The following is a 27791-nucleotide window of genomic DNA, read 5'->3' on the forward strand; positions in this document are numbered from 1 at the left end:
TGTGATGGAATATTTTTTAATCCCATATTTCAATAGCGTCAATTGTTGATAGCAGAAAGTCAAGTTAATGGTATAAAACATATGCATATGTGTCAATGGTTTTAAACCTTTTCGTTGTGCACATTTGGTTGTCTGGATCTACACCGATATGTATAAAAATGCCCAGCTATTAACTCAATGATTCTGTAGCTAATTTAGCTACCAAGTAGTCCCCTCGTCCTATAATTCAACATTATTCAACATCAATAACTGTAAACCTTTAACTCGACTCTCATCTTGTTTTTTAATTGGGTATGAGTTTTATATATTTTCTCTCCTACGACGACAAATCTATTCACTTCCAGCCTTTTAGCTCGTTCTGTGCTCTTACAGACTATAGATTCTTGAAGTAGTATTAAAAAAAATTAAAACCAAGATCACTAGTCATTACATACTGTCATTACTGCATTTCTGTGTGATATATTTCTGAAAATACCGAGCAGGTCATGTTTCGTCAAAAGAACAAGCATTAATCAGGAGGGATAACGTCTGGTAAATACGGCAGGTCATGCCGATTGTGTTAGCCGGGTTTATTTTCAAGTTTCCGTCGACTCATTGGCGAGTGATGTGTTGCAGAAGACGTGAAATACTTTTTGTCCATTCGCTTGGTGAGGGAGGTGAATTAGGGCGACTCGCACTACTTGCAGATCCTCATTCTCATTGTCAGACGCTGCCTGGAGTGGCCCGAGTTCAAGCTGCTGGGCAGGAATTATTTCGATCCGATGTACAAGGTGACCATACCGGAGTATAATCTGCAGCTGTGGCCCGGTTATATCACGTCAATGAAGCAGCACGAAAAACAGATCATGTTGAACATCGATCTAAAATTTAAGGTGCGTACTAGAATATTTCGGCCAAGACTGAAGTTTATCACGTTCGTGTATTTGCAGGTTTTGTGGTCTCTACATGTTTTTGTTACTGTCTTGCTAAGAGTAGCCACAATGCACCTGCATGTTGTAAAATGATAGAAACTAACGGGATTATTTATGGTTTACTCGAGTGCGATTCGAGTTTATTCGATGAGAATTTATAGATGACGACATAGCTACTCGAGAGACCGTCGGACTTTGCACATTAATATTTGGTTCTGAACCCGTGTTGTTCGTCTGATACGATATGGTTCTGCTCTGCAAAAAGCTGAGAGCAGGTAATAATACTGACTTTTTGGATTGCTGATTATTATTATAGCACTTTTGGTGAGACTAGATGGTTTTGGAGACAGTTAGGGGGCGTTATTTTCACTAGATTGTTGGCCTCTCTGATGACGTTTTTGTCTCGAGTGGCGCCACTCCCTTTTTTAAAAGATAGGCATTCAATTTGTTTTTCCAACGATTCGGCAAGGAGCTCGGCTTTGTCGTTGCCGTGTTAATTGTTTGGCGAGTGCATTGGGATGCACTAATAGTCTTTCAGAGTCCTTATTCTCTATCTTCTACTCCACTCTAGCTCGGATCAACAAACTGCGCGAGTTCAGCGTTAAACTGCAAAAATGCCCGAAGGCCATTGAACAACTCAAGAAATGGGACCTGAAGCTGGCCCAGGACCTGGTCCAGTTCACAGAACGCGTGTTGCCGCAGGAAACTCTCGCTAGCGGCTCGGGTTCGCTCATGCCCGGACCTCGTGCTGATTGGACCGGAAACCTGAAGACCGTCACAATGGTCGCGTCTGCCAAGTTGGACGCGTTGGTGGTGGTGTGTCCGGCATGGACATGGACTCGCCACCAGCGAGTTTATCGCTAGCATACAACAGGTCGCCCGAGATGAGTAATATATCGCCGTATACCACCTTGATTTGAGTTTACAACTTTGTCAGTTCTCGCAAGTCATGTGTAAATTCGAAGAATGTAGTATAAATAAAATAAATTATCTCGAATTTTTTAAAGTAGTGTAGGTATCCAGAAACTAATATTGTGACTTATATCACACACATCCTGTGTTTTTGACCTTGTTTACCCATGCTTCAACACTTGTAGCATCGCTTTTAAATTTTGTACCTATGGAATTCAATTGATTTGCTTCCTAAATATTATATAAATCTTTATGAATCAATTAGTCTAATCTTTCCAAATTGCCACTGCTCAAATTGGCTCGGGTTTCAAACAATATGACATCCATTGCAATTTTAGCAGCTGAAATCATATTTTTTCTTATTTTATTAACTCTCACCTCCCATCGTTTAACACAGTCTTATAAATTAATTTATAAATGCTAATATTTTTATCAAAATAAGAACCCCAAGCTTAAAACTCTTCAAGCGATCGAAACTCTTATATTTGTGTTCCATTTAAAAGCTATGAATTGATTTATGATCAACGAGCTGGGATTTTTATAAGATATACTCACGTAAAGAACATTGAGTTATATTTATCTGAACTTTTATATTGGTATGGTCAATTATATGAATAGTATAGTCAAATTTTTTTCAAAATATGAATTGTACAAAAGTAAATAAATTAAAAACAACAATTATTAACCTTACAAAACAATATAACTAGCGTGGGAACTATCTACTGAAAACAGTCGATACTCGCAGAACAGAAGAAACAGTCGATAGTCAAAAAATTAGTGACTATAATTAGTAATTACTATTCAAAAAGTCAAATGTGCGGTTCGACTGTTTTTTTTTTCAATTCGTGATATCAGACTAAAATGTTCGAACCCTTTCCTGTATAAATTGTGAGAGAGGAAAGGACGGGGATAATTGATTAGAGTAGTTAATTTTATATGTGATTATATTTTCTAACATTAGTATAAGCGAGTCGGAGAGGTAATTATTCCTTCATGTGCTACCTTTAAAAAAGGAACGGAAAAAATAATTACTGAATACTATTAACATGCAAATTACTGTTTCATTTTAAATGAAGTAGAATTACTTCTATATTTGAATGTTCTGTGGATCTACAAAAACGAATTGAATTTTTCTATGGAATGGAATAAGACCCCACACATGCTTTATTGTAATTTAATATGTCAATTGCTATTTTTAAATAATATACTATAATAAATATAGACAATATAATGGAATTTAAACAAGACCTAAAACTAAAGATGTACATTAACCATAAGTACTAAATTAAAATTAAACATCATAGAAACCTAATCATAAAAAAATTCATGACAATTAAAAATGGTCGCACAATAACTACTGGAGCTTTTTTAACGGAAATGTTTTTAACAAAAATCGAGAGAGTAATCGAATTATTACCCATTATTGCCATAAAAACAGTCAAATATGTTTTACTACTAACAATTTTAATTTTTTTACCCTAATACATTAACAATCTTGAAAATCTCGTTCCAAAATGCTGCTATATTAATATACAATATATTGTTGTTTGTAGGCAATCTACCAAGAAAATCATGAAACTATACATATTACATATAAATCCATGGAAGCATAAACTGGGTACATTTTTGCCAAGGCCGCGGCTAGGACGACAGAGCCAGGACGTTAAAAAACAGTCGAATGAAACTAGTAAAATAAAAAATACTAACTAAAAGTACACGACTAAAACAGTCATTTACTAAACAGTCAATAGTCGTTTTCAGTCGATAGTTCCCAAAACTAAATATAACGCTTAAGGTAATTTAATGTATAAATATGTAATATAATAATATCGGATACCAGACAGACAATTAAGAATTGAACCAACCTTTCGAAGGCTTGTGAACGGCAACGTCGCAAAATCAACCGTAAACTGTCAAAACTTGCCAAATTCCGACTATGATCATGCAAAATCAGCCACTACTGTCGCTTACGGCTAATGAATATCGGTCTGGTATTCCAGTGATGAAATTTCAAATCTCGGGGGTAAAGACCCCGGGGGTCGATTTTAGGGAGGATCGGGCGCAGAGCTACCTAGATGGTTTGGAATACGCTCACCAGTAACTCCCACGATAAATACACCGCGGTGAAGAAGAAATGCTACGTGGACAGGGCGATGCCGTGCCAGGTGGCCGTAGCGAGGACCGTTCAGAAGAATAGGTGTTCATGGAATTTGTGATATCGGCCCTCATTCTCGTTTGATTTCAGATAACCGGTCGGTAGCTACGAAGATCGCTATACAGATGAACTGTAAGCTTGGTGGGTCGCCGTGCTTACGAAACTACGTGCCAGTCGTGGGGTAAGGGACGTCACGTTTTTTCAAACGATGACGGTGCTCAAATGAGTATCTATTTTTGGAAAACTCCCACGGGTACGAATTAAAACCCACAGTTTTAACATAAAATGGCTCCGGGGAAACCGGACCATGTTATGCCAAGGGAAGATTGTGTAATATGCTGTTATGGTTTTATAGGGTCCAATTTTTTTCACTATTTGTTTTCTCTGCAATTCTGCTAGCGACTTATCTACTACTGATTTTAGACGACTTTCTGTAATATAGTCGTATATCTAAGCAACTGCGCACGGAATACTATAATCTATAATTATTATAGTCTTTTTTATCTTTTTCTATGTATCAGAACAATACGAGCTATTTACAAACCTTGCAGTGTTTGTTTCTTTTCCCATACTCCATTGTATATTTCCAGTAATATGTCAGTAGGTTTCTGACCCACTAATTCTTTTGCGCCTCATTTCAGTTACGAAGTCTGCTTTAATACTGCCAACAATGGGAAGATTTTCGATGGAATGGTGGTCTCCATCGATGTGGGATACTCGCAGTACACAGAACACTTCCAGGCGTGAAATGGTGTATATCCAGGTAAGGAAGCGATGTCCGGTACCACCGACGATTTTGATCTTGTATCGTTTCAGAACGCATAGTGGTGTACAGAGATGGTGTGAGTGACGGTCAGATGAAATACATGAAGGAACACGAGATGGAATTGCTGAAGGAGAAGCTGAAGAACGATCTGTTCAAGGACCGACCCCTGAAGCTGGCCTTCATCACAGTATCGAAGCGTATTAACACTAAAATGTTTAAGGCTCAAGCGGAGGGGCCGAACAGCAATCCACCGCCGGATACGGTCGTCGACGACGTCATCACATTGCCGGAACAGTAGGGAACCGTAGCACTCACCAGCTACAACATCATCGAGGATACGTTCGGCATAAACGCCAACAGGATCCATAAATTCACCTTCAAACTCACGCACATGTACTTCAATTGGTCCGGAACCATCAGTGCATTCCGGCTCCCTGTCAGTACGCCCACAAACTTGCTTTCTTGACGGCCCAATATCTTCGCAGGTGACTTTTTATGTCGATTAAATAGTCTTGCCGCCGCATTCACTATTTTTTTTAATAGTATAGTAACTTTTCTTAAACTTATAGTATATTCAAAGTTTTTTTTGTCATTGATATTTGTGACATCGAAACATTGCAATGTTGCCGCATCAACTTTGAGTTTTAATTGAGTTTGGCTTTGACATGCAAGAAAATTATAATCTAAATAAAATAATTGATCAAAAAAGTCGTCATATCAAATATAATTTATTTTAACATTATAGTACATCTAATACATATACTATTGAAGGACTTAAAACTACAATTAAGAACAAAGGTATAATAGTTTGTAGGTTAGATTTGTTTTGTTACATTGAACTCTTTTCCACATCACCCATGTGGCAGAGTTTCTAGGCGCGTTCTTTTATGTAGTGGTATCCCATGGAGGCCTAATCCACCTAATTAAGAATTGAATATCTCAGAAACGAGTCCATTCTAGAGTATATTTACCTTTTTACGTTTAGTTCTTCTTTCCTTCGATGGTGTGTTTACTTGTCAAGTCATCAAGTCATATATTTTATTATCTCTGCTACTACTATTCTTCAAAATAAGTATATCATAATAGTTTATCACTGAATTCCGTCTAATGCATTAAAAATATCTACAAAACTGGTAGTATTCATTCTTTCCTCATACATCCTAACCTAATGCTCATGTTTAATTTTGAAATACCATTTTCTACAGTTATATTAAATTAATTGTGTGCATAGCTTTAGTTGTTTCCACTCTCATCACCCCGTATCAGGGATTTTTTTTAACTGATTATAGACGTAGCCTGTTTCTGACTAGATAATGGCTCTGGAGTTTTAAATCAGAGTAATAGTCATACGCAAATATTTTATTTTAAAATTTTTTTAAAGTGCGAAAATGTTTGTCGATTTATAAATTATAATGATTATAGAATTTTGTGCGCTGATTCGGTTACATATTCGAACGTGTCAGACAGTATTCAATCTTTATTCATATTATTCAAAATATTGACTAATATTAAAAGGAATTTACAAATTCGAATAGGCAGTCATGACGTAAGTTTACTGTTATTTTGACTAGATTATAGAGCTAAAATTCTTTTGTAGCGCCTTCGCCTAATTAGTACAAATTTCTGTTTTCATGGTCTAGTGATTTAATGAGGTCAAACTCGTTTTCAAACTGGATGTAAAATGAATACAGGACTGTTTGGCAGTTAAGAATGAAAAATATCCATATATAATTATCGGGCAATCACCATATGTTTTAATAATTTCGCCTAGGCCATTTATCAAACATTACAAAAATCATACTTGATATATTGCATAATTATGTAAATTATCATAAATATTTTGTATTGTATTGCATTGCCTATCAGAAAGCCATAAGGAAACCAAGCCATTATACCTGAGATATTTGGAATGATGACATTATTTTAAAAAAATTACAGTTCCAAAAAAATTAAATTAATTTAATCTATTGTTGTTATTTAGGGAGAGTTGAGGAACGTTAAGGAAAATGATCACCGAAAGGGGACACCATATTTATAATATTATATTTGCCATATTATTTGATAATGTCGCATTCACCATATTATTTTTAATTTTGCATTCGTCATATTATTTAACAGTTGATGAAATCTTTTTTTTCTTTTACAGACCTGCCATAGGCGGATTGAACAAGACTCTATTTTACATGTGATGGATCTATGCATGAGAACAAAGTTGTTTTTCTTAGGATAACAATTTTTTGTTTTGATTTTATTCACACATACCGGAACAATGTAGTTCATAAAGTCATTTGGGAAGTTCGTCCACCGTACCTGATTTAAAGTTAAATGTTGGTTAATGTAGGATTAAATTTTAGAATTAAGACATGATTATACATTCTTTTATTATATTATAAAATTTTTGACAACATTTTTGTAATAAAACAACTTATAAAGAATATTTTGTCGGATATATAAATAATTGGGTGGGTGCGCCTACATCTAACGTCATAATGTATATATGGTTGCATAGTCGACATTAAAGTAGTTTGCTGTAAATTATAATAAACGCTACGGCGCATGCACTTACTAATGCCATCCCTGACAGGATGAAGATCCTGCCATCTTGATTCATTCTGTGTTGGGGCTTTGACCGAGATGTTTGTCGAAATAAATAGAGAGTGACTCAGTTGAATCCAGTGTTTTAATTGCCCAAACACCTTCACCAAATCGGTTCTAAAAAATCAGAAGTGGTGTAAATAACAACGCGTGCACAGTGATATATAGTGATTGTTTAAAGTAGTGTTTAGTGTGTAAACGACTCAAGCTATAATCCATGAGGCAAACAAGCTAATACAAAGGAATATTATTAAAACACTATTGTTTTAGATCAATCGCCACAAGGGCAGTTTGATTATTAATTAGTAATTAGCCATAAGCACGAATAACATAATGTAAACAAACATCGGCTCATACCCAAGCCACAAAATGGCGCCGAAATGGAAGAATACTAAACAAAGGATGCAGGTATGAAAGTTTTAAATTCATAATTTTAATTACACCGCAGCATGAAAAGGAAACTTTCCTTAAATTCTGAAAAATAAATGAATTAGTTCTAGGTAATAGACGACGCGAATTGATTGTCCACCCCTGAGCACAATGGCACAGGACCGGATCAGGTAAAATAGTTCTTTTTTATTTATTGTTTTTACAAGCGACAACGTTTTCAAATGCAACAGATGTGCTTCTATTTATTACAGGGAGTATATAAATTTGAAAATTATATATTTCTGATTCATCTGATTTTTTTTTTCACAAAGGTTCTGTTGCAAATCGATAGACATGACAATGAGGTACACCAGCAAGTCGGCATTAGGTGGAACAGCGAATTAGCTGTCTACATAGAGGGCAATAACCTGTGATACAACAACTCGCAACTAGCGGGCCACAGACATGGTGAACTACACAAGTTCGCTATAGTGAAAGACAACACCAGGTATATCAACAAGATTAACGCCACCTAGCAGTACTGCACGATGGAAGACAGGAAGGGTTACATCAGCAGGACGGGCGCCAACTAGGCCTGCATCATGAGGGACAGTACGAGGTATACCAACGAGAGGACTGCCACTGGAAGTTCACCACGAGTTCGCAGACTTAGTATCAGGTATGTAAACAAGATCGACGTCAATCTAGGAAGCCATAACAACCGATCAGCCAATCTGGGTGTTCCACGACATGAGCTTCGCCAACTTAGCAGCCGCAACAGCGAGCCGCCTATTTGGAGGGTCCCGTCCCGCCAACCTGGCGGATCACAACAAGTCTGCCGCCCACTTGGGGAATCCATGAAAGAGTCCAACCAATTTGGTGAGTTCGCTATATGCGAACCAATATGGTATAACAATCCAAGGGTCCACGACATGCATGACGCCTACCAGACGAGCGTGCCGTCTACCTGGGGTCCGCAATCACCGTGCAGACTATTCAAGGGCCCTGTAACCTGCTTGCCGCCTCTCTGACGGTCGCACAACAGGTGTGACGTCAACCCGAGAAATCCAGAACGAGCCGCCCACAACCTGGGGGCTACAACGGGCGTTCTTTCAACCTGGAAGGTCCTCAATGAGCTGCCCATCAACCTGGGGTCCACAACGAGCCACCCACCAACCTGGGGTCCACAACGAGCGTTTCTCTTACCGAGAAGCTCCACAACAAGCGTTCCTTCAATCTAGAAGGTCCATAACGTGCTGCCCACTAACCTGGGAGGCCCACAACAAGCCGCCCACCAACCTGGGGTCCACAACGGGCTATCCACCGACCCGGAGGCGACAACCAGCGTTCCTTCAACCTAGAAGTTCCACAACGAGCTGCCCACCAGCCTGGGGGCTCATGACGAGTTGCCCACCTACCTGGAGAGGTCCACAATGAGCTGGCCATCAACCAGGAAGGTCCACAATGAGCGTTCCGCCCACCTGGAGGCCAAAACGGGCAATCCATTAAACAGGTGCCACGCAGCAGACGTGCAGCCAACTAGGGGGCTACACGTACGAACCACCAACCTTGTGGAGCCATCGCAGACCAGCTGCCCATCCAAAATTGCACTACATAATCACCAAGCACGGTGACAAAGCGAGAAATCTTTCAGCAGTTACATAACTATGTGGGGTACGCCAACGAGATGAACGACAACTAGAGTCACCAATGCAAGCGACAACAAATTAGCCGCCAATATGAAGGGTACTAACCAAACAGGGACCAGCCAATCGGCCACCATCATCAGAGACATTTCTATGAACGTCTACAACAAGGCTGCTTGCAAGAGGAGGGTGAACCAACCTATTGCCACCACGAGTGACGTTCCATTAACGTCTACAACCAGGCTGATAGCAAGAAGGGCCAACTAACGAGTAGCTATCAAGAGCGACGTTTCTATAAACGTTTACAACCGGACTGTGAGCGCAAGAAGGGCCAACCAATCAGTGGCCATCGCAAGCGACGTTTCTATGAACGTCTACAATCAGACTGCTAGCAAAATGGGGCCAACCAACCGGTGGTTATCACGAGCGACGTTTTTATAAACGTCTAGAACTCTACTCAACAACGTTGAACGTCTACAGCCAGGTCTCTACTACGGACGACAATAGCAGTCACGACATTCACATGAATGTCGGCAGCAAGTCCTCCATCACGGGATGCATTCAGTCAGACGAATAAGAATTTTGTCCTCCATCAGGCCTTCATCATGGCCGACAGCAGCAGTTAGAACAATCAAATTGAGGTCTACAATCAGACCACCATAGCAGAGATATCCGCAACCAATACAGATAGTCTATCAGATCACGATTTCAGTGAGTATTAACATCTAGGTTGACAAGACGAACATCTGCAGAACCGCCAAGCAGACACTCCATCGAACACGCACAGCTAAGCGAACCAGTTGAATATCTGCAATCAGGCCACCGTTATGGGGGCAGCCTCATTCATTACAACCAGATGAATGTCTGCAGTCAAGCTACCAACACGGGGCCAACATCACGCATGGCAATCAGATAAACATTTGAAATCAGGGTATTATTAGGGTGAGTATTAGCTTCCAGGCCGACAAGATAGTTGTCTGCAATTAGACCACTAACATCGAGAAAAGTAGCAACCGCCATGCCAACCTAATAGGCGTTTGAAATCAGACTACCATCATTAGGGGGAACCCAGTAGCTGTCGCCAACTAGACAGCTTGCCACCAACAGGTTGCCATGTTGACAAATAAGCGTTTAGAGGGGTACACCAAAATGTATGTTAAAAACCAGGTGGTAAAGGTAAAATAAGGTAATATAAGTAAATAAGGTAAAGGTAAACAAACCAGCTATCAAGATTATGAAGAATAGTAGACAAGCCGCTAGCAAGGTGTTTGTCGATAGAACAAACGAGCCATCAAGGAAAAGAACTATTAAGAAAATTTCAGCAATAAGCAAATATAAAGCCAATAAGGCTTATATCAAAGTAGTGAAAAAAGTAATAAATAAGCAGTATCAAAATTAGTAAACAAAACTTCAATAAATACACATGCTGCCAATAGAGTGGATGTCATCAAATAGCCAAGCACAATAAAAGTAGTAATCATAGAAAATCAAGTAGTAATCTAACAGTAACAAAAATAGTTAACAAAACCTCTAGAATAACACTTGTTGGTAATATGACGAATGTCAACACAAAGGCTATCAATAAGCAAAAATTCAACAAACGGAAGACTACAATGTGGATATAAACAAACAGGCTGTTCAGAAACAAAATCAAGTAGTTACAAAGTCAACCATGTAGTCAGTTAAAGACGTCAATAATGGCCAAATTTTAGAAGCAAGTCAGTAGCAAGCACAAGCATTAAGTATTACCAGTAAACACAATAGATGCAAGTAAGATGATAAACATCCTATTAATATACACAAAATTAGTAAGGTGAGAGAATACTAGAAAATATTGGTTTGGTAGTATAAGTAGTAAATTCACATGAGTTTGTATTAAAGCTAATTAGTATTTTGTTTCGAGTAGATTATTATAGAAAAGCAGATAGAAGTTAAGAAATAGCACATCGGCGGTTATGCAAAATTTAGATGGACACAAGAAAAGAAGCAACCAACAACATTCTCAGAGAAGCAGACCTATTGGAAGAATATTTTTGAAGATCTTCTCACGGAAAACAGCAAATTAATGCACAGTAAACTTTGTAAAATGCACATAGGGGTAAAGTAACCATTGTTATTAAATCAACCAAAATTAGTATAGAACAACGCAAAAATTAGGAATCGAGATATCTTTAACATCCAAGATTACTATTTTAAATTCCATGTCAAAATTAGAAAGAACAGACGTTATTAATTTCAGACAAGATTGAAATAATTTGCAATCAACAAACATACCAATTATAACGATTCAATTTAAAATCAAACATAATTCATTAAAATACATAATTAATAGGATAATCTGATCGCTAAATAATTTCAGCAAAATTAGGTAATAAAGTTATAGGATAAATTATATTAAATATTCATGTTGCTATATTTCAAGTCAAGTGTAAATTTCATTTTTGTTTAAATTTAATTAATAGAAGCTCAATTGTAGCATAATGATAATATTTCCTATAGACACTACATATTTTTGGGTAATGTCAATACATTTTTATTAGTATAATACATTCTGAGATTTTTAAAATAAACCTTCATAGAACAGATTTTTAACCCTCAGACGAAAGAAATATTATAAAGTGTCTGATTATACAATTTTCAGACAACATTGTACTGCTGTAATAACATTCTTGAGAAAATTTTATATTGAGAATAATTGAGAATTAAACGAAACAAAAAGTTTTATAACTTGAATTTATTTAATGTAAGCTAATCTAAATTCTTTTAATTTTGGTGATGTCCTGAAATGGAATTTTATATAATTAACATAAAAAAGATAGCAGCACAACCTTCTTAAATCTAATAAATGTGCCAACTGTAGTTACATGAATTTTGTATTTAGATATGGCTTGAGATTATTATTAATTTAGAGGTTGTATCTTTGAAAGATCTGATGCATGACGTTAACCTGAATTAACAACTTTTCTGTTCGAGAAATCACCTACTTAAGTCAGCTTTAAATTGTATAATCGTAGATAAACGCTTACACCAAGGAAATAAGTAAAAATTTTGGAATTATACATTTAAAAATTATAGTATATATTGTAACATTTATGATCGAAATGAAGGCAGCATAACAATAACTTACAAAACTTTTGTTAAAAGGCAGCAACTAATCACAGAATAAATTAAGTTTAAAACGCAAATAGAAGAATAATGTGAAATTAAAATACAACAAAGGTTTGCAGAAAAACAATAAGGATAAACAGTTTATAGTTGGGCAAAGTAAATAATAAGTATACAAGGGAAACATGTTATAAAATATGGCAGTAAATGTAATTGAAAAAATATTTAGTTGGAAAGCAAAAAACAAAACAAGAAATATAGTTTTGGAGATCGAACTAGAAGTTGAGAATATAAAGGTGCAAAGCTATTAAACAATGTGAAAATTGGCAAAGTAATTATTTCAAGTAAATAGTTTAGGCTATTGTTGGATGTAAAACTGTAAATATCAAATGTAAAAGGATATAAATTATAAGGTTCGTTAGAAAAATAGCAGAAGAAGCACATAATGCACCAGGCCATTCAGAGAAGTTAAAATGGAGTCTAGCAGTTGAACCTCACCGAAAGCATTGCAGTTCAGCCAAAAATTATAAAACTGACTTCACAGAAGATATAAAACAAACTGCGTGGAAGGTATAAAACGAAACAATGAAAGAAGAAATCATCAAGGTAAGACATTTTAATAGATTATGTAGTAAAGTCTATGTTTCCGTTATAGAAAGACCAAAACCACCAACTACAATGTTCCAAGATCAGCTTCATCCCAGACAGGATGAAGATCCCGCCATCTTTATTCATTCTGTGTTGAGGCTTTGACCGAGATGTTTGCCGAAATAAATAGAGAGTGACTCAGTTGAATCCAGTGTTTAAATTGCCCAAACACTTTCACCAAATCGGTTCTAACAATTTGTTTTATTCAAACTTCTAATCCAGGATCATAACAAAGAAAAAACGTTACGCTGTATAGCTACAGCGTTACAGTGAGTACAGACCTGAACGAAGCGAATGGTTCTAGCTCTGGGCGTACATTGTATTCGGCGAACGTGATTCTCCGTAGCGGTATTTTCTGGTGGTCGAAATTACTCGAAAATTCGGGTCCCCGAAATTCATTTAACGGTTTGGTTCGAAGGCGCGAATACTTTTCACAATAGCATAAGAAAGAAGTTATGGTTGGTTATGGTAAGGAAGAAAATATGAATAATATTAAAATCTTACTTATTTGAAGATTATTATAAGAATATGACATAACACTCGTATATTTATACAACTTTGGTACACTACTTATAGATTCTTAAAGATATTCCAAATATTTACAATGGTGTAATGACTAAATAATAATCTAAATAGAAGATATATTCGGCCCAAAATAAAAGACTGTATATGTGGAAATTTCGCTATGAGGTAGCATAATAAAACTATAAATTAAGAATATTACCTTTATTTGGTGGCGTAAAATTTACAAATCGAATCATCAGTTAATGCATCCATTAATGTATAAACATTTACAAATGTGTATTTACTGCATGGGGTATGATTGTATTCTAGAAATGTAATTACTGTTTTGAATGTGAAATATTTGTTAACTGTGTTTAAATTCAGACACAACGATTAAAAAATATGAAAAAATAAAAGCTGCCTTGTATTTATAAACTAAAAAATAGACTTGCTAACGACTTGTAATATGACATTAGGGTATTTTTTCAACCCTTTTCCAAATGCTATTTCTATTATGTGCACAACTTTCATATATGTTTTTAACGATAAAATATTGAAAAATAGGGTTCCAAAAAACATTGGTAAACTTAATTTTTTACGTTAATAATTATTTTATAAGCTTATTATTAAACGTCTTTTGTCTTACCAGTTGTGAAATAGTTTTCCCATATTATTTGACACGTTTTGTGTTACGGAGGGTGTCAATAAATGTAAATCCCTTCAGTTCAACCAGAAATAAGAAAAACAACTCATATTTTTACGATATTATTTTATTTTTATGACACGTTTTTAATAATTGCCATTTGCCATAAATATTATTTCACATTTTTATATATAGAACCAGATTTTTGCAAGGAAAATATAAATATTTTAAGTTTCGATGTTAATTTATAACGCCTTTTATATTAGGGACATAATTATTAATCAAAAACATCTATGTAGTATTAACTAAATGACAATGCAAAACTGAGGTTATTTTCTCGAAACCAAAAACCCATGTCGTTCATAATCTCGCTAATTCTTTCCACTTTCGTTCAAATTTCTTGGCCCGATCCAAGTCTCCTGCTGCAACATTCTGTTCGTATCTAAGCGCTGAAAATCATGGGGCGAACACTAGAACTAAGCAAAGTGCATGCGCACTAAAACTTTGAACCAATTTTGAAGACTTCGCCGAATTCAGTTCTATTAATCCGCTATTATACTCGTTTATACTCACCTTTTCTTTTTTCAGCACGTCGATCAGCTGTATTTGCTTCTTGAATCCGTTTAACAGTTCGATCTTTAGCCTCTCGATTTTTTTAATGGCGCCGTTCAGTTCGTTCACTTGTTTCCTGTAGTTCTCCTTCACATTCCTCTCTTCGTCCTTCGCGCTCTTCAGTGCCATCCTCAATTTGTCGATGTCCTCGGTTGACCGCGACAAACGGACTTCAGCATTGCTTAAATTCAAATCGACGGCTTTCCTTCTCAGCTTCTCCAGTTCTTTCTTGCAGGCCGTCAGTTAGGCGTTCTTGGTCTGGATCCTGGCTGTCAGGTTGGCGATTTTCCTCTCCAATTTGCCCACAATGGCGTTCTTGCCAGCGTTGTAGGGCAGGCACCACTTCTCCTTCTCCTCTCTGAGCTGGTTGGTTTCGTTTTGTTGTTTTCTAAATTCATCACACTGGAAGAGAAAACAGACCCTTATATTTAGTGTTAAAACAGAAAATGGTACACTTTCAGACTGATTTAAAATAATCCTGAAACGAAATGGTTTGAACAAAAATTTCCAGTCAGTTTATTCGTAAAGTTTGTTTCAGTATTTTTATGCATCTTACATTAGATATGCTTAGGATAATCTTAACTTACAAATTAATATATTACTACTGTTTTTTTGTACTTGCATAATAAACAAGCAACGAGTAAGTAATTAATATATCAGTATGTATTTACCAAATTAAAATAAAATTAAACTACTTAGGCTAAAATTCGGAATACACTAAACAAGTTCATGTGCTTTGGTCCGCTATGTTCTGATTTTCTGCGTGTTGCCCACTAGCTGTATTGTTTCCACGTTGCTGTGATTTAACATCCTTATTTCATGTTTTTTTAATGAGAAATATTGAATGTCTCCGTATATCCATTTGATTCCGAGGTCATCGCGCAGCTCTTTACGTATTGTTTACTTATCGATAAGTATTGGTAGTGAATCCTGAATTTTGTTTTGACTGCGTTGGATTTATTAGTTGGTTGGATTTTTAATGCAATCACATATTTGGCCCCCATCTACTCAAGTTGGCTTTATGATTAACTACCTACAATTAAGACACAGCTATAATAGTTTGTAGGTTAGATTTGTTTTAATTACATTTACCTCTTTTGCACACCATCCATGAGGTAGAGTATCTAGGCGCGTTTTTTTTATATAGTGGTACCCCCCTGGAATCCTGATTCACCTAATTAACAATTGTACATCTGAGAAACGTATTTTACTTTTATTCGAGAGCGTATTTAATTTTTTCGTTTGGTTTTTGTTTCTTTCAATGGTGTGTTTACTTGTCAGGTCATCTTGGTATCACTGTATATTTTATTTATTCTGCTACTATCTACGTACACCATTGTTCATAAAATCATTAACTCAATTATGTCTAATGCATTTACCATATCTACAAAACAGTTAGTATTTATTCGCTCCTCATATGATGTAACCTAATGCTCATGTTTAATTTTGAACAATTACAATGATATCTGTGCACACAAATCTTTTACGCTCTACAATACCGTTTTCTACAGTTATATTCAATTAATTATGTGCATTCCTTTAGTTGTTTCTACCCTCATCACTCCGTCTCAGGAATTTCTAGCATTGCACAGAATTACAACATATTCTGAAAGTTTCCTTCAGCCACTTTCACTTTCCCACTCATTGTCCAATTCAATCACTAAACTGTTCATTTCTAATATGTCTGAAACATGTTCACAATTCCATCATTTATCAATTACTTCCTCTGTATGTCTAATCGATTCCATCCAAACTCAAGGTGTTATGGTTGACAATGCCTCCTTCCACATAACCAAACAGTTTTTGATGGAATATCCTTCTCGACCAGTCATATATCTGCAAATAATTATTAATAAATATAATGACCAACAAAACCTAATCGAATGCTATTGTAACTGTTACCTATTTCCATTAATATTTTTTGCCTTTACAATTTTTTGTTACTGTCTTGCCAAGAGTATCACAACAAACCATTTTGAAATAAGTTCCATCAAGATACATAAATTCAACTAGTTTGTCTTCCTTGGTCTTCTTTTATGTCATTGAAAATTTAATTCTTTCAAGGTAATGTCTCGAAGTTATGTTAAACCGCTCCGAGGGATATTCTTGCACCAATTAAACCCTATGCCCCATAAAAGTGTATAAAAGGAGGTCTTACATCCTTCAAAAAGCTAATTCTTTTATATATACTTTTCAGACCATTTTCTCTAAAATAATTTTATTAAATTATATTTATATCGATAAAATAGTTTGTGCACTTACTGTTCTTATACATTTCGTATATTTGGTCTCGAATAGAGCCAATATCTCGAACAATATGGTCAAGATTTGTGACCCACTTTGTAAGTAGATGGGTTTTCTTGGGTGAATCTAAAGTATTATTCTTCATTTTGTAAGCGATGTTATTCACAGTACCTATACTAATATTGGGAGCGTCAGCAACCCGCTAAAACATTTTAAATAAAATTGGAGGTTAGGTTCCAACCTTCGTAGGGTGAAGACTTATTTTCAATACGCTCCAAGTTCTAGAAAAATACCTTTCTTTAATAAAAAAATATTACTGTTATTTAATTGAGTGTTAAAAACGCATAACAGATGCGGCTATCCGTTTCTCAGTGGACCTAAAGTGTAGTGAATAAGTGTTTACGGGACCAGATGCAAAGACTGCATTTAATTTTTATTAGTGTTTTAAAATTATTTTCCCTTATTTTACAGCAGTCCTTTTGAAATTCATTTATAGTATTTTTGGTCAAACACTAGTACAAAAATAATATTTGAGTGAAAAATGTACTGCGTGAAATAAACAATGTAGTTATTTAATTTTTTTATCTTTAGAAGTAAGTAAACCAAAATATTTATAATCTAAAAATGGGAAACCATAGCGATTCAACCAAATCACATGCACACTACGATATAAGATTGTAACAATCAGTAATAACGTAAACCCCACAAACAGAAAAGACTACAGCATTAACAAAAACGATTGGGAAGCCCAGAAGAAGTAATCCCGAAGAAAGAAACAAGAATCAGTGACTATTGGTTACAGAAACCAATAGAGAGAAAAAAACAGCTTTAACAACCTCTCGGAAGAAATTGAAGAGAATCTACAACCAAGCCCAGAAAAAGTTGTTCCTAAACCACCACCAATAACAGTCTATTAGGTAGGAATAATAAAACATATCCATGACCTATTGAAAATCATTACTACGATCTAAACAATTAAAACAGTGAACTACTAAACAATAAAAATCCAATTGTTCGAAGCGGAGCACTTTAAAGTTATAGTAAAAGAATTAGATGAAAGAAACATCCTATACCATACATTTAGCCCCAAATTCGAGAGTATATAGACATTTGATTTCGAGTTAAAAGGATTATATCACGGGATGAACTTTATCACCATTAAGGTTCCCAAGCTGAAAATTGCCACAAGGTCATAAATGTTTACAATATATGACATCGGACGAAAAAAAATCTCTACCTATGTTCTACATTAATTTAAAACCTAATAGAAATAATAAGGCGGTGTATGAAATCACTAAATTGGAAAAAAATATTATTAAATGCGAACCACCACATACAAAAATAATTATACCACAATACCACAATAAAAGAATTATACCGCACGCGGTATTAAGCGCATGGGCACACAAAGACTTACTGTCGCAAATCATATAGATGCGTAAAATGTGCAGAAGAACATAAAACAGGAGATTATACTCGTAAAGTTGGCGATGAAAAAGTGAAATATACTAACTGTAACGGAAATCACCAAGCGAACTAGAAGAGTTGCGCAGTTCACAAGCAACTACAGCAGAAATTTTATCCTGTCTTAAGAGAAAAAAGGCATCAACAGCAACAAATACAATCCACACCTAGTAGTCTACCTACCAGACCAAGTCAACCAGATATAACTTATGCCCTAATGGTTAAAAATGGTTCAGCACAAAATTGATAAACCACATCACAACCTATTGAAACTAACAGCAACATTTCTGGATTAGAAAACATGATACCCAAACTAATGGATTAAATGAGTACGATCCTTGGTTTACTCACAACAGTCGTCAGCAAACTTGCCTAATGAATGAAACCATTAGCAACAAAATCGCCATCTGGAATGCCAATGAGTAACTGAACAAAATATTGATATTATTATGGTTTCCGAAACACTTTTTGCGGACTAACATTATTTGAAAATTCCCAAATATAAACTTTATCATACAATTCACCCTGATGATAAAGCACATGGAGGTACATTATAATCATTCGAGATGATATAAAGCATTTCAAGAAAGAAATATTCCGCAAAGACTACCTGCAAGCCACTGGTATAACCATAGAGGAAGTCCATGGGCCATTAACAATGTCTGCGATTTATTACCTACTCAAACATAACAACAAGGCAGAACAATTTCAAGAATTCTTCACTACACTAGGTAATAGATTTATACCCGGAAGAGATTACAATGCAAAACATTTAATGTGGGGTTCACGAATAATAACCTCATAAGGTAGAGAACTACTAAAAGCAATAAAGACATATAATTTACAACATATCTCTACTGGTGAACCAACTTATTGGCCTTCAGACATAAATAAAAAGGCAGATACTATAGATTTCTGTATTACAAAAAATACTGATACAAAAAAGCGTCATACACAATCGTGTTTCGACCTGTCATCTGATCATTCACCAATAATAGTAAGAATTTCTTCAAAAATTACCACCAAAGATAAACTCCCTTCTCTGTGTAATAATAGAAATAACTGTCCCCCATTTAGAGAAAACATATACCGAAATATCTCTCTAAACTTACCGTTATAAACTGAAATAGATATAGAAATAGCAGCAATAAATCTTACAAAAAATATACAGGAGGCAACATATTCTCCGACTCCTAACAGTGAAACATTTCCAAGAAAAATACACATGTATTATGTACAATAGAGAAAAAGATAGCAGAATAAAGAAAGTTACGACGGAATTGGTAACAGCAAAGGACTGAAGGGAATAAAAGAAAGTTTAATAGGGTAAGAAAATAACTAATTATATAATTATTATATATATATTAATTAACTAATTATTAATTATATATAATATAATAATCCAAAATTAACAAAACCAAGGCCTTCAAGAATATCTAGAAAACTTGACACCAACTGGGGCTACAGACTGTTAGCTGTGGAAGGTAACAAAAAGCTTAGGAGATTCCAGCAACATAACCCATCTATTAAAACAGACGAAAATAATTAGGAAGCAATAAAGAGAAGGTCGACATTTTCTCAAAACACTTAAAAAATGTTTTTAAACCTTTCCAGTCTCAGCTACATAAAGACGAGGAATAAAATACTAGCTTTCTAGATTCACCATTTCAAATGGACTTACCGCACGAGAAATTGACGGTCACAAACGTTAAATAAACAATAATGAGAGAGATTAATATTTAAAAAGCTCCTGATTACTGGTAAAATTTTAAAAAAACTATCAGAAAAGGGTATGAGACTATTAATATTTATATTTAATGCTATGCTACGACTTAATTACTTCCCTAGTATTTGGAAAGTAGCTAAAATATTAATGATTCTTAAACTAGGACAAATACCAGAAGATGTGAGCTCCTACCGACCTATAAGTTTATTACCGATAATCTCGAAAGTTTTCGAGAAATTATACATAAAAAAGCAGTTACTAAAATCTTATCGCACTGATAGACATTTTATTGCAAATAAAAGCGATGAACATACCGAATTAAATACCATATATTCAGGAGTTCCGGAAGGTAGTATACTCAGTCCAGTACTATATTTTCTGTATACGGCCGACCTGCCCACCACAAAAATAACTACTGTAGCATCCCATAAAGATCCAGTCACAGCATCAATAAACCTACAAACCCATCTGGAGCAAATACAATTACGGTTGAAGACATGGCGCATCAAAGCCAATGAAACAAATCCACGCATGTAACCTTTACCCTACGTAGAAGAACATGTCCACCAGTGAATATCAATCATCGTCAACTTCCCCAAGCAACATGTTAAATATCTTGATATACACTTAGATCGACGCCTAACCTAGAAGCACATACTCCATACTCTTTAAACGGAAACAACTTGGACTTAAATTATAACAAATGTATTGGCTCATCGGGCGCAAATCCAAGTTATCATTAGATAACAAGGTATTGCTGCATGAGTCTATACTCAAGTCTATTTGGTCATATGGATTCCAACTATGGGGAACCGCTAGCAAATCTAATATATCCATCATTCAACGGTTCCAAAATAAGGTTTTGCGTGCCATTGTTGGTGCTCCGTACTATATTTCGTATAAAGTGATACAACGCGATATTCCTCTAGAATCTATAACGGGTGTAAGTCAACGTGTTTGTATGAAATACTACGAAAGAGTGTCAGTGCATCCCAATGTACTCGCTAACCAGCAAATATGCGACGTGATAGTTAAGTGTGTAGACTAAAACGTTTAACACCACCTGATCTGATTACTGAACATGTGTAGACTTTATAATAATCTTTAGAATAAGACTAATTAATTAAGATAATATTTTATACAGAATATTGCTAATGAAGTGATTTTTTATATGCCATGTATATATAATATGGAAATAAGAAATACTTATTGCCAATAGGGCAGATTGTATAATCACGAAGAGTAATAAAAAGAATTGTAGGGACTTATATTATTTAATATTATCAATAATTAGCCCTCTAACGAAATTTACCAGCAAATAGGGCCTCCATTATCTCGTTCCTTTTCGAAATAACCTATTAAAGCCGCAATCAATTTGTGACCCTGAATATCTATTGTTTTCAGCATTTTCAAACAAAGTAATATGGTATATTACAGAGCGACTTAAAATTGTAAAAGCGAATTATGTTTTAATAAAATTTTATAATTAATATAAATTTGTAAATTCATCACTAAAAAAACGAACAAAAAAGAAACACTTGCGGTTTGAAGAGTTGGAAATCCCAGAATCTACCATTAGAACGTTTACGTTAAAGGTAAAACATCGATCATATATTAAGGATAATTTAATATTTTATTGGTGTGTTTTACGTTTCTGGGAAAATTGAGATACCGGTAAAGAAACTAAAAGAGCAGAAGTGACAACTTAACGTAATGATCTATGGATAATTTGAAGCATACATAAACGCCACCGAAACTTGTCTATACTGGCTCTTGATGGCAGGGTATCTAGCGTGTGGCTTTTAGCTTTCTCCCTTGTACGCATTGGAAGATCATCATAGCTGGAGCTGGAGAAGTGAGTGCACTAGTAACAGTATTGTTAATTTGTTACTTTGTTTATTTATTTTAAAGATACAGCTTAATCCTAGCGAGACCTACAAACATTAGTGACAGTAGAACTCGCGCGTTTTCCCTTGATCTCATTGCACGTCATTATTGTTAGTGCTAGGATATAAGCTGGTCCGTCGCGTGCTATCCCTTTGTTCCGTGTGCACATGTCATACTTCATGCAAGCATAGTTTATCATTGCTATCAGATATAGCTATTGTCTATCATCATTATTCTCCAATAACACGTTTAGACATTGTTATCACTATCGGCATTGAAAACTCAGCAGACCGACGTACAAATTCAATTACCACACAATTAGCCTTAATTATCAGTATCATCACCGTTGTTAATCAACCTGGACTGTAATTCCTTTAATGATTATCCGGCTGATTTAAAGTTCTTTATATCCTACTCTAATTCTTCTAAATTGATTGTACAGGTACTTTTTTTTATCTATTTCAGAACCGTCCCCCGACTATTTCCTCAATAAACGTTTACCAGCTGTTTACTTTTAGTTTAAACAATTTATTGTTGTTTCTAAATGCTTTATATGATCTTTGTTTTTATTGTGTATATAATTTTTTGTAACTAAAATAAGCAAATGTCCTTTAACAATAATTTATGTTTATTATTTACGCCTCATAATAAATTTCGTTCTACAAATATATCAGAAGTGGGATTACCAACAATTAAACAACTTTAAAAATATTATCAATCTGAAATTAACTGATGCGATCAATATTATTTTTGATTTAATAGTTCTAGATATTTCTGTATTGTGAAGGTGTTGTAGACATTTTTTATGTATTAATATGCACAGCTTCGCCGGCAGCTTTTAGCATATTTTTTTGTTTTTTTTTTCTTTCTCCATCGCACCGTAGTACATAGTTTTTTTTCTGTATCTGTATTTAGTTGCATTTATACGATTCATAATGTTGATAATAATTAATCTATTGATGAGGGAGTTAATTACTTACAACAAAAATAAGTAAAATAATAGCATACACGAAACTATGATTCAATTAACAAACAATATAATTCAAATAACTTCCATGGGTATCCTGAGTCATTATACCTTTACTTGAGTAACATCAGCACTTTAACTGGAACGTTAATGAAAGATCAACCCCATTCGAAGCACGACATTTTCAATGACACCCTAAAGTTCGACAAGGACCAAAGTACAAATTCTAATAACCCGCACATACTACATTCAATTCTATAGACAGAAATAGCCACCAGCACCACAAAAGGAATGATTTTACGTTGCAATTTCTGAATAGTCGCACACGACTATTTCCTCAATAGACGTTTACCACCTGTTTAATTTTTGGTTTAATCGGTTTATTGTTGTTTGTAAGTACTTTATATGATGTTTGTTTTTATTATATATGTATATGTATATATATATATATATATATATATATATATATATATATATATTTAAGTTTAAATACGTTAATTTTGCGGCAGACTATGCTTAATATATTGTTATTAAAAATTACATGAGTGCTATTACTAATATTTTGGTAATGTTCTCAGTTTCATAATTCGAAGAAATAATATTGTAGAATCTTATTTTATAATTTTATAATACTCCCAATTAAATTACAATTAAACAAATTAGAGGTTGTCAAACTTTTAAACGGTTGGTAAATAGAATTTTCTCCGTGTCAATTGCTTTTCTTTTTAATGTTTGTGAATAGCCTAATGTAAGCATGTACAAATATACATAATTGTAATTACTATATAAATCCAAAGACATTTCACGCCATTGTACAGAAGTACATTCAAATATATGTTTATGAAAAAAAAAGTTCATTGGCTACTGATGCTTTCGCTATTGAGTCGCTATAAACAGAGTAATATATAATTAAGAAAAATCCAAAAACGTTGATATATTTTCGCGTGCTGTTAGCAGATTTTAAAGCAAACGTACTATTACGTAGTTGAAACCGAATTTTAAAAAGTAACAATATATAAATTAGTAAATAAATAAAGTATGTAACGTAAGATTCATTAAAATATATTTTTATTTGCGTTTAAGATCATTGACACATATAAACTAAGCCGCACTACCTTTCGGTTTTTGAGATAAGTTGCGAAGCCGAAAAGGGAAATAAAATATAATTATTGAATAGATTTGAGTTATAATTTCTGTTAAATCAAAGATGAACAACTAATAGTAATGTAATTAATTCGAAAACAAATATTTTAGGAAAATATAGAACGGCTTTGTTGAGGAATTACGTAAAGAACACTTGATGACTCATTCGCTAATCGAGGCGGACATGGTATCGGGACCGGGCGATGGGAATGCTGAGATGTACACTTTTTGGATACAAAGGCCGGCGCGTTGATCGGGAATCATATAGTTTCTTAGAGTCTCTAGAAGATTATCTTGCTGACGTAATTGATAGACGACTGTTATTGTAATCACCACTGTAACACCTTATATATTATCAAGATAGTGACCGATATTATAATGTTTGTTAATTATTTGTATTTTATTTACCAAGAAATAAAAGTATTTCTTACAAATCAGAAGTGGGATTATACTCAAAATACGCTCAGGATAGCTGTGTAATTATACATTGAGCCCTGATGGAAGAAGCTGTTCAAGGAAGATGAACCTGTTAGTGTTGAACAGAGTTACAGAATTATGTTTGTGTTCGACGATCTAATGAGCAAAATCGACGATATATCCAGAAAATAGCAAATATATTTTACCAGTATTGTGAGACGATTTGGTAGAAAGAACATTGTTCAAGTGATTTTATAATATTTTGCTTTTTTATAAGTTTGAATTATTAAACCGTATCAGTGAACCAGAAATGACGTCACGATAGGAACAGGAAACTGAAATTTGCTATTTATTCTAATGACAAGTATTGAAGCTACAGAGTAAAGAACTATATAAATATAAAGAAAACTAATGCAGAAGTTAGAAGGACAAATCAGATCAGCGAATGACAGTAAAGTTTAGTGACGTAGATGAATTGGAACTTCAAGACGAGATATATTATAGTTGATGTGAACGTATGAGAGTGAACAAATTGATAATTGGATTACCACGACGACCATGATGATATCCTGAGATCATGAAGATAGAGATTTTGGTAAAAGTCGCAAGACATTTAGTCAAATAAAAATAACAACCGAGACCGATACTATCTGTTTGTTGTTTGAGCCGAGACGTGTGACTTTGGTTACTGAGGTTTAGCATATAAAGATTTGGAGGGCAATGATTGAGAACGATACTGTCAAGCTATTGCACAAGTTGAATAATGGAAAATCTTAGCACCCATGATACCTGCTGGAAAATCACGAGACGTTGTGCGAGAAGAATAACAGCCGTTTGTTATTTGTGGTGATGTTGATTATTAGAGTTCGAGAATGAAACAATTAAGAAGAATGAAAATTAGAATTTTTGTGTGATATTTTTGTTCGTTTAATTTATGACTTTCCGGATTGAGTTTCTAAAGAAATATGTTAAGATATCTGTTGATTTTAAACCTGCGCTGACCCTTCAGTTTGATGTTATACGAAAAGCCAGAGAAGGAGCGATACTTTTTATTTGTGGAGTTTGTGATCATTGTTCGTGTTGATGTTTTAAGAGAAAAAGGTAATGAGACTGATATTTGTTACGTCGCGGTTGATCTACGTGCTAATCTATGGTAAAGTAATGTTAAATAAAATCGAATGTTTGTTAAATTGTGAATATCAAGAAGACCGAATTGACATATGACGAAAAGACAATTTTGAGAAGTTCTTTAGCTGACAAGTAATAGGACGAATCCTTGACAAAGTGCACTGCGAGAGGGTTTTGTTTGATGAAGATGAATAAGTTGAACGTGTATAAAAATTACTTCGAAGTGTTTACCGGGAACTTTGAGAAGTTTCAATAAAAAGGAAATGTTTAGAGATCCGTTGTTACAAGTTATTGAGCTGGAAAAAAGATTTGCAAAAAAACAAAAAGTTTTACTTGTTGATAGTTTGTATATTGACATTCGTCATATTGACAATTTTTGTAATTCTAGAAGTTTTTGCTTGGCTGTTTGATGATATGAACCATGTTGGCAGCATATGTATTTATTGAGGTTTTGTTTACTAATTTTGATAGTGTTTGATTACTACTTTCATCACTACCTTGACATAAGCCTTATTGACTGTATATTTGCTGAAATTTTGTTAATAGATCTTCATCTTGATGGCTCGTTTGTTGACAACGACCTTGCTAGCAGCTTGTCTACTATTCTTCATAATCTTGATAGCTCATTTATTTAACTTTACCTTATTACCACCTGGCTGTCATCATAAATTTTAGTTAGCCCCTTTTAGACAGCCTATTGCTAACTGTTTGTGGCCAGTTTTCTAGTTGGCAACAGCTACTAGTCTCCTTGTAGTGGTGGCAGTCTGATTGTAGACGCTCGTTATGTTGCGATGGCGATTACCGCCGTTCTAGATGTTAATGGTCTAATAGCAGATATCTATCTTGTCGGCTATTAGACTGGAAGCTAATACTCACTTGCCGTGAGTGCTATTGGCCCTATGTTACTGGCCTGACTGCAGATATTCATCTGTGTGTGTTGGCTTGAGTGTCTGCTTGACGGTTCTGCAGATCCTCGTCTTGTCAACCTAGATGTTAATACTTACTGTAATTGTGGCCTGATAGATTATCTATATTGGTTGCGGATGCCTCCGTGAAGGTGGCCTAACTATAGATCTCTATCTGACTGCTCTAACTGCTGCCGTCGTCTATGGCGATGGTGGACAAACTTCTTGTTCGTCTGACTGCATATATTCCCTGTGATGGAGGACTGGCTACCGGTTGCAACAGGTTGGTTAACCTCCCTCTTGCTAGCAGCCTGGTTGTAGACGTTCATGGAATGTCAACTGTGGTGGTAACCGGTTGGTTGACCCGCCCCTTGCTGGCAGTCTTGTTGTAGACGTTCATAGAAGCATCTCCCGTGATGGCAACAGGTTGGTTGACCCCCTTCATCTTGGCAGCCTTGTTGTAGACATTCATAGAAACATCTCTCGTGGAGGCAACAGGTGGGTTAATCCCCCTCTTGCTAGCAGCCTGGTTGTAGACGTTCATGGGATGTCAGCTGTGGGGGTAAGGTGTTGGTTGACCGCCTCTTGTTGGCCGCCTTATTGTAAACATTCATAGAAACGTCGGTGATGATGCCTGGCCCCTGTTTGGTAGATACCCTTCCTATTGGCGGCTAATTTGTTGTCGCTTGCATTGGTGACTCTAGTTGTTGTTTATCTTGTTGGCGTACCCCACATAGGTATGTACCTGCTGCAAACTGTCCCGCTGGGTCACCGTGCCTGGTGATTTTGTAGTGGTCTCTTGGATGGGCAGTTTATCTGCGATACCCCCACAAGGTTTGTGGCTCGTACCTATGGTCCCCTTGGTTGGCTGCATGTCTGTTGCATTCCCCCTGTTTAGTGGAATGCCCGTTATGGCCCCAAGTTGGTTGGACGCCCATTGTGGACCTTTCAGTTTGATGGAACGCTTGTTCTGGCCCCCTCAGTTTAGTAGGCAGCTAGTTGTGAACCTTCTCGGTTGGACAAACGCTCGATGTGGCCCCCCCA

The 27791-nt window shown here is 35.4% G+C and overlaps 1 protein-coding gene and 1 pseudogene across 3 annotated transcripts in view; both read left to right on the forward strand.

The window, feature by feature from the left end:
• LOC143205648 (protein maelstrom homolog) overlaps positions 1–27791 on the forward strand; it is a 138182-nt gene that overhangs the window by 53985 nt on the left and 56406 nt on the right. The window lies entirely within an intron of this gene.
• On the forward strand, positions 1140–7415 carry LOC143205737 (piwi-like protein Siwi; annotated as a pseudogene). Its single transcript, XR_013007883.1, has 4 exons — positions 1140–1186; positions 4620–4741; positions 4795–5229; positions 6891–7415. The product of XR_013007883.1 is annotated as a piwi-like protein Siwi (transcript).

The sequence above is a fragment of the Rhynchophorus ferrugineus genome, unplaced genomic scaffold (genome assembly GCF_030347505.1).
Source record: "Rhynchophorus ferrugineus isolate W39M unplaced genomic scaffold, kcgeb_rfMv2 rfM14, whole genome shotgun sequence".
In the NCBI taxonomy this organism is placed as follows: Eukaryota; Metazoa; Arthropoda; class Insecta; order Coleoptera; family Curculionidae; genus Rhynchophorus; species Rhynchophorus ferrugineus.